The sequence below is a fragment of the Elephas maximus genome, chromosome 3 (genome assembly GCF_024166365.1).
Source record: "Elephas maximus indicus isolate mEleMax1 chromosome 3, mEleMax1 primary haplotype, whole genome shotgun sequence".
NCBI lineage: Eukaryota > Metazoa > Chordata > Mammalia > Proboscidea > Elephantidae > Elephas > Elephas maximus.
This window is the reverse complement of record NC_064821.1, coordinates 114,473,675-114,483,473: the sequence shown is the minus strand read 5'-3', so window position 1 is coordinate 114,483,473 and position 9,799 is coordinate 114,473,675.

Here is a 9,799-nt window from a genome sequence, read left to right as displayed (position 1 = left end):
TGATAAAAATCTTCTATTTCTTCATCTTTGGCACTACTGGTTGGTGAGTAAATTTGAATAATAGTCGTATTAACTGGTCTTCCTTGTAAGCGTATGGATATTATCCTATCACTAACAGCATCATACTTCAGGATAGATCTTGAAACATTCTTTTTGACAATGAGTGCAACACCATTCCTCTTTGAGTTGTCATTCCCAGCATAGTAGACTATATGACTGTCCGATTCAAAACAGCCAATACCAGTCCATTTCAGCTCACTAATGCCTAGGATATTGATGTTTATGCATTCCTTTTCATTTTTGACAATTTCCAATTTTCCTGGACTCATGCTTCATACATTCCAGCTTTACTCCATCCACGTTATTAAGGTTGACTCTACTTTGAGGAGGCAGTTCTTCCCCAGTCATCTTTTGAGTGGCTTCCAACCTGGGGGGCTCATCTTCCAGCACCATATCAGACAATGTTCCGCTGCTATTCATAAGATTTTCACTGGCTAATGCTTTTAAGAAGTAGACTGCCAGGTCCTTCTTCAAAGTCTGTCTTAGTCTGGAAACTCAGTTGAAAACTGTCCTCCATGGGTGACCCTGCTGGTATCTGAATACCGGTGGCATAGCTTCCAGCATCACAGCAACACACAAGCTCCCACAGTACAACAAACTGACAGACACGTGGTCTGATATAGTGCTGGAACATGAGGCCCCCAGACCATCAATTGCTCATATGCAAGTTCAAAATGAAACTGAAGAAAATCAGAGCAAGTTCACAAGAGCCAAAATATGACCTGGAGTATATCCCACCTGAATTTAGAGACCATCTCAAGAACAGATTTGACTCATTGAACAGTAGTGACCACAGACCAGACGGGTTGTGGAATGACATCAAGGACATCATCCATGAAGAAAGCAAAAGGTCATTGAAAAGACAGGAAAGAAAGAAAAGACCAAGATGGATGTCAGAGAAGACTCTGAAACTTGCTCTTGAGCATCGAGCAGCTAAAGCAAAAGGAAGAATTGATGAAGTAAAAGAACTGAACGGGAGATTTCGAAGGGCATCTCGAGAAGACAAAGTAAAGTATTATAATGACATGTGCAAAGAGCTAGAGCTAGAAAACCAAAAGGGAAGAGCACGCTCGGTGTTTCTCAAGCTGAAAGAACTGAAGAAAAAATTCAAGCCTTGAGTTGCAATAGTGAAGGATTCCATGGGGAAAATGTTAAACGACGCAGGAAGCATCAAAAGAAGATGGAAGGAATACACAGAGTCATTATACCAAAAAGAATTAGTCAATATTCAACCATTTCAAGAGGTGGCATATGATCAGGAACCAATGGTACTGAAGGAAGAAGTCCAAGCTGCTCTGAAGGCATTGGCAAAAAATAAGGCTCCAGGAATTGATGGAATATCAATTGAGATGTTTCAACAAACAGATGCAGCGCTGGATGTGCTCACTCGTCTATGCCAAGAAATACGGAAGACAGCTTCCTGGCCAGCTGACTGGAAGAGATCCATATTTATGCCTATTCCCAAGAAAGGTGATCCAGCCGAGTGTGGAAATCATAGAACAATATCATTAATATCAGACGCAAGCAAAATTTTGCTGAAGATCATTCAAAAACGGCTGCAGCAGTATATCGACAGGGAACTGCCAGAAATTCAGGCCAGTTTCAGAAAAGGATATGGAACTAGGGATATTGCTGATGTCAAATGGATCCTGGCTGAAAGCAGAGAATACCATAAGGATGTTTACCTGTGTTTTATTGACCATGCAAAGGTATTTGACTGCATGGATCATAACAAACTATGGATAACACTGCAAAGAATGGGAATTCCAGAACACTTAATTGTGCTCATGAGGAACCTTTACACAGATCAAGAGTCAGTTGTTCGGACAGAACAAGGGGATATTGATTGGTTTAAAATCAGGAAAGGAGTGCATCAGGGTTGTATTCTTTCACCATACCTATTTAATCTGTATGCTGAACAAATAATCCGAGAAGCTGGACTATATGAAGAAGAACGGGGCATCAGGATTGGAGGAAGACTCATTAACAACCTGTGTTATGCAGATGACACAACCTTGCTTGCTGAAAGTGAAGAGGACTTGAAGCACTTACTAATGAAAATCAAAGACCACAGCCTTCAGTAGGGATTACACCTCAACATAAAGAAAACAAAAATCCTCACAACTGGACCAATGACCAACATCATGATAAATGGAGAAAAGATTGAAATTGTCAAGGATTTCATTTTACTCAGATCCACAATCAACAGCCATGGAAGCAGCAGTCAAGAAATCAAAAGATGCATTGCATTGGGCAAATCTGCTGCAAAGGACCTCTTCAAAGTGTTGAAGAGCAAAGATGTCACCTTGAAGACTAAGGTGCACCTGACCCAAGCCATGGTATTTTCAATCACATCATTTGCATGTGAAAGCTGGACGACGAATAAGGAAGACCGAAGAAGAGTTGACACCTTTGAATTGGGGCGTTGGCAAAGAATATTGCATATACCATGGACTGCCAAAAAAACAAACAAATCTGTCTTGGAAGAAGTGCGGTCAGGATGCTCCTTAGAGGCAAGGATGGAGAGACTGCATCTTACATAGTTTGAACATGTTGTCAGGAGGGATCAGTCCCTGGAAAAGGACATCATGCTTGGCAGAGTACAGGGTCAGCAGAAAAGAGGAAGACCCTCAACGAGGTGGACTGACACAGTGGCTGCAACAATAAGCTTGAGCATGACAATGATTGTAAGGATGGCGCAGGACCGGGCAGTGTTTCGTTCTGTTGTGCATAGGATCGCTATGAGTCGGAACCGGCTCGACAGCACCTAACAACAACAACAATAACACTGCTGGTGGGAATGTAAAACAATAGAACCACTACGGAAAATGGTATGGTGCTTCCTTAAAAAGCTAGAAATTGAAATACCATATGGCCCAGCAATTCCATACCTAGGTATATATCCTAGAGAAATAAGAGCCATGGCAAGAATAGACACATGCACACCCTTGTTCATTGCAGCATTATTCACAATAGTAAAAAGATGGAAACAACTAAATGCCCATCAACAGATGAATGGATTTAAAAAAACTGTGGTGCACACACAATGGTATACCACACAATGATAAAGAATAATGACAAATCAGCAAGACATCTCACAACAACATAGATGAATGAGGAGCACATTATGCTGACTGAAATAAATCAGTCACAAAAGGACAAATATTGTATGAGACCACAATGATAAAAACTTTTCAAAAAAGTTTATACACAGAAAGTAATATTCTTTGATGTTTACCAGGGGCGGGAGGGCAAGGGAGAGAAAATCAACAACTGGATAGTAGACACATGTTAACTTTTGTGAAAAGAAAGGCAATACTCAATATGGGAGAATTCAGCACAACATGACCAAGGCAAAGAAAGACACTGAGCAGTATGCAAGAATAAAAGGCAGCTACAACATATACAGCCCTGCAACGATAGAAATAACAAACAGTAATTTGCAAGTGGACACATAGGCAGATATATATGCTGCATAGATACGGGAGGGCATACAGGAGTACACCCGGGTGCATGTATGGACTCGGATGTGGATATTTCTACATGTGTATTTGTATGTGCTGCATGTGAAGTCATGTATACAGTGTACTACACAGGGAGCACAATCAGGGAAACTTCTTAGATATAAGCAAACACTTCGTGGGACTGAGTTACTGGGCTTAAGGGCTGGGAACCATAATCTCAGGGGACATCTAGGTCAATGGGCATGACAGAGCTCATAAAGTCAGTGTTCTGCATCCTACTTTGGTGAGTAGTCTGGGGCCTTAAAAGCTTGTGAGCGACCATCTAAGATACAACTGTTGCTCTTTTACCGTCTGGAGCAAAGGAGAGTGAAAAAAACGAAGATTCAAGGAAGCAGTTAATCCAAAGGACTAATGGCCCACAGGAGGTACAGCCTCCCTCATCCTGAGACCAGAAGAACTGGATGGTGCTGGCTGCCACTACCAAACTCTCTAATCAGAATCACAATAGAGAGTCCCAGACAGAGAGGGAAAAAAAGGTAGAACAAAATCCAAATTCGTAAAACATGACCAGATCTACCGGTCTGACAGAGACTGGAGGAACCCCTGAGACTATGGTCCTTATTTACCCTTCTAACTTGGATCTGAAGCCACTCACGGAGATTACCTTTCAGCCAAATAAAAGACGGGCTATAAAATAAACAACAATCTTGAGGAAAGTACTCCTTCGAACAAGCAACTATACGAGAACAAAAGGGTAACAATTGCCCAGAATCAAAGATGACAACGCAGGAAGGGGCAGGAAAACTGGACAAATGGAAACAGGGAACTCAGGGTGGAAATGGGGAGAATGTTGACACATTGCAGGGATTGCAACTAATGTCACAGAACACTTTATGTAGAAATTATTGAATGGGAAAATAATTCACTCTGTATACTTTTACCTAAAGCACGCATACACACAAAAAATTTTTTTCTGAATTCCTCTACTGACTTCCAGTCTCTAAAAATAATGAGGCATCAATGTCGAGGTATGTCTACACCATGGCTCTATATTTTTATGATACCAGATACCAAAACACATCACACCAAAGCCAGTGACCACAGTAATTTAAATGTTCATTACCCACTTAGATGAGTGCAAAGTAAGAGGAATTTTCTGAGTGAGAAGTAGGAACTGCTAGCAACAGAGGGCTGTCTGATGTCTCCTGGATGGGAACAGAGAGGGAGATTATGCATTCTCAGGGATATATATATATATACAGCCCTCTGCCCCCATGACATTTTTAAATGAAGTCTAGGCCTTAAACAAGTTTGCGTGTTTCCACTTCCTTCCATATCTGAATATGACCAGGCTAGACTACTGGAGGATGAAATAGACATGGACCAAAGTCAAGAAACCCCATTCATGTTGGAGAGGTTCCAGGGAGATTGGAGTTCTTATGTGCTGCTGGTGGGAAGGTAAAATGGTACAATCCCTATGGAAAAGAATAAGGTGCTTCCTTAAAAATTCTAGCGGTAGAAATACCATAGGATCCAGTAATCCTACTCCTGGGAACATATCCTAGAGACATAAGAGCCATCACACAAATAGACATATGCACACCCATATTCATTGCAGTATTATTCACAATAGCAAAAAGATGGAAATAATCTAAGTGCCCAACAACAGTTGAATGGATAAACCAATTATGGTACATACACAGAATGGAATACTATGCAGCAATAAAGAATAATGATGAATCCGTGAAACTTCTCACAACATGGATGAATCTGGAGGGTGTTATGCTGAGGTAAATAAGTCAATCATAAAAGGACAAATACTGTATGAGACCACCATCATAAAAACTCAAGAAAAGGTTTCTACACAGCAAGAAACAATCCTTGATGGTTCTGAGGAAGGGAAGGGGTAGAGAGGGGAAATTACTAACCACATAGTAGATCAGTGTTAACTTTTGTGAAGGGAAGGACAGTACACATTATATGGGAAGTCAGCACAAAATGATCAAGGCAAAGTCATAGAAATTTCACAGACACTTCCAAACACCTTGTGAGACCAAGGTATCATGGTCTCAGTGGACACCTAGGTCAATTAACATAACACAGTGCATAAAGAAATGTTCTACAAACTACTTTGGTGAGTCATGCCTGGGGTGTTAAAAGCTTGTGAGCGGCCGTCTAAGACACATCTACTGGTCCTATCCTGTGCAGGGCAAAGAGAATGAAGAAAATCCAAGTCACATGGGAAATGTAGTACAAAGAACTAATGGACCACAAGTACCACAGCCTCCACCAACCTGAGCCCAGAAGAACTAGATGGTGCCTGGCTACCAACACCAACCACTCTGACAGGGATTATAATAGAGAACCCAGACAGAGAGAAAAAAAATGTAGAACAAAATTGAAATTCACAAAAAATGACCAGACTTACTGGTCTGACAGAGACTGGAGGAGCTCTGAGACTATGGCCCCCAGACACCCTTTTAACTCAGACCTGAAGTCCCTCCTGAAGTTCACACTTCAGCCAAAGACTTATTATTCTATAAAACAAACAACAAAAAATGCAAGGACTGTGCTTCTTAGCTCAGTCATGGAAATGAGACCAAACAGGCAACGCCTGTCCAAAAGCAATGATGAGAAGGCAGGGAGGGGCAGTAAAATGGGATGAGTGGGGTGGGGGAGAGGGGAGTGTTGACACATGGCAAGATTGCAATCAATGTCACAAAACAAATTATGTATAAATTGTTGAATGAGAAATTAATTTGCTCCGTAAACTTTCACCTGAAGCACAACAACAACAAAAAAAGGACTGTGCAAAATGAAAACATAGTTTCCAAGATTCAGAAAACTTTCTTGTACAAACTAAGGACACGTGTCCTAGAATGTTCGCCAAGGACGTGGCTACACAATCTTTTGGATAAAAAAAGTTACCCCACTTATCTCGGCTGAGACTAGATCAGCAGACAGCCAGGCAACCTCCAGTCATGTGAGCCCAGCCAGTACCAACAGTTCTACCTAACTAATCACTCTAAACACATGATCCACAAAACTGAGGTTTTGTTATTAATTTTTATGCTACAGTATAAGCAATGACTAAATGATAAACCCCATCACCTTATTTTCTTTACCCAGCCGTATAAAAACTATCACTTCCTCTCATTTCTATCCATAAAACATATCTTAAATCCATTGACTTTGTTTTGTTTTGTTTTCCCCCACTTTCATTGCCACCAATCAAGTTCGAGAAATGTCACCTCACCCGGCCTACTGGTTTCCCTGCTTCCACTCTAATCACTTATAATCCATTCTTTATATAGCAGAGAGGGTGATTTTTTTCTTTTCTGAAACATAGATTAAATCGCCTCAGTCATCCCTCAGTTTAAAACCCTTTAGCATCTTCTCAATAATCTCAGAATACAATCCAGACTACTTACTGTGACCTACAAGCCCCATATGGTCTGTCTGATACCAGGATAAAAAAAAAAAGTAGCTTTTATTATACTCTCAAAAATGATTTCTTCAAAGAAATAATGGAATCAGATCCTACTTAGAAATCTCTGCTTGCAGAAAGATTTTGCTCGTTTGTTTGATTCATGGAATACTATTTTGGTAAATATGTCAAAATGTATCATGAAACAGGTTTTTTGTTTGTTTTTGGTAGGCACAGAAATTGAACATAAGGCCCAATTTTAGCAGATGACAAAAATTCAGGTGAGAAATAGGAGAAGATGAAAGAAAAAGTAACAGTACATTGGGCACCCGGTAAATCACTCTGAAACTATAGAAAGATAAAGTCAGATCTGTAAAAGAGGTTTCCATTTGGGGCTTTAGGAACCAAGAGGTCAAAAACTGGGATTCTGGAAAGAATATAGCCCAGCAGATGTTTCATGCCAACAGTAGAACAAGAGAAACTGAGTTACACCTGAGGTAGGAGGTATTAGTTGGAAGATATAAAATCCAACTTCCTGAGGAAAAGGGCTGTTAATTGATATTTTTATGGCATGCTATTGGTGAAAAATCAGCTTTTGCACATTTTCCTTGCTTTATACCTGAGGAACCTGGCATTCAGTGAGGTTCAGTGCACAGTAATTAGTTTTCATCCTGACTTAAATTAAGCATGCTAACGTGAGGGCTCCATGGTCCATGAGCCTGCAAGCCTTCTAGGAATGAAGTACCATGTTTTGTACTTTTAAAAGAAATATCCCCTAAGGATCTGACAGCCTTATAGGGTCTATATAGTTTGAAAAGTAAAGGCTACCAAAGATCCAAAACAAAATGCAAAAGTCCCTAAAACTAGTTCCTGTTTTTGAACTGTGGCTACAGGCCCAGAACAACAAAGGCAGCACAAGCATAACTAAGAAAAGGGAGTCTTAGGCACCAATAATATTGGGGTTTTGTCTCCCAGGAAGTGATCTTCAACAGAAAATGCAGTTTGTTAATGCTCTGTCACTCAGCTAGTGTAGGCTTTCTAGCACTTAAAAAAAAAAAAATAGCTTCCACCAAACCTTTTCCTTTGGGCCCCAGATAATGGGAGATGAGAGTAAAGAAAACTAGCTGGATCCTTATTTTCATAGAGTATATGGACTGACAGTGTGCTAGTATTACAACAGGGTCATAGCCCCTGAAATCCAACAAAGATGGTAGGAGACAGAAAGTCCTTCTAACATTTGCCTCCCAAAGAGCCCATTCTCCTGACTCCTCTCACTGTGCACCATTCACCAGAAATGTCCTCTTCATCTTTTCTGCGTCCACACCCAGTTCTTCCCTCAAATTCTCACTCACTCTACCACCCTATGAAGACTTCAGACTATTACAGCCCCAGTGATTGCTTTCTTTAATAAATATATTAAAATCAGAATTCATTCTCTCTACATCCCTGAAACACCACACGCACACACATATTTCCATAGCATGTGCCATCTCAATGAATTCCACCATACCTCAAGCAGAAACCTGTTTTCTGCCCCTTATTTGCCCAACTCATCCACCAGTCACAGAGTCCAAGGGACCATTCTCTGAAACATCTCCTGAATCTGACCATTAATGCTCATCACTCAGTGAATTCTTCCTACATCACGCTGTCTTCGCTTGCTCAGTCTCTGGTCCTTCCCCTAAATTATCTTTCCCAAATTTCCAGTATTTTATCCACAATGTAATTACAGTGGTCTCAAAAAAACGCAGATTGGATCATGTCATTCTTCTGAATAAAACATTTCAGTGAATCACCTCTGTTCTCATGATGTAGGTCTTGATTTCCTTACACGGTTTAGAAGACCCTGCCAAGTCTGCTCCATGATTATCTCTAGTTTAACCTCCTCTTGATATTTCCCCACTTTACTCCTACCTCCAGACTTTCCATAAGATGTGCCTAAACACTCCTCTTCCCCCTCTTTTCCCTGTCCTTTGTCTGATTAACTTTTATGTACCCTTCATATCTCAGCTTAGATACTTCCTCAAAGAATCTTTCTGGGACTTCCAAATAGAAGTGTGGCTGTTCCTCCTAGGTGCTACTACAGTATCCTTCACTTCCATCATTTTATAGAGACAGTGTTCTTACCAGGGGAAAAAAATAATAATTATATATGTATATATATATAGCCAATTAAAATGAAGTATAAGTATTTTACATATTAGGTAGAAAACTGAATCTCTAGGATGGCTAACGGATAGGGAATGGAGTTTACTCAGCCAATAATAATGCCCTAGCATAAAAGGTAGAAGGTCTGCTGTGGATACACTACTGCTGACTTGGATGAGCATTGACATTGCTGATGCTGGACACTGAGTGCTACCACTAGACTTCTGCCATTGCCCCTCTGATTGGCAGAGCCCAGGTCACATGACTATACCCTTATTGCAAGTCAGGCTGGGAAAATAAGCTCCAGTCTTCCATCTTGGGGAGTGTTAGGGCTAATTGTTACTCAGTTTTGTTGAAGAGGACAGAAAATGAAATACCATACCTTAGCAAAAAAAAAATTTGATAAAAATTAGTTAAATGATGGTGTTTACTCTTTACTACTGGGGAAAAAGCTAGTCATAAGGATGTATTCCCAGAGCACTGTATACATAGATTTTTACTGCATGTGCTTCTATATATTTACTAATATTCTTGACCTATGTCCATAAATGAAAGACGTGTGTGTATGTGTATGTTGAAATCTCTCACATTAATGATGGATCTTTGATTTATCAATGTAACCCTAATAATTTCTGCTCTATCTACTTTGAGGCTATGAATTTAGGTGCATAAGAATTTGGGATCTTCCAGGTGAATATAA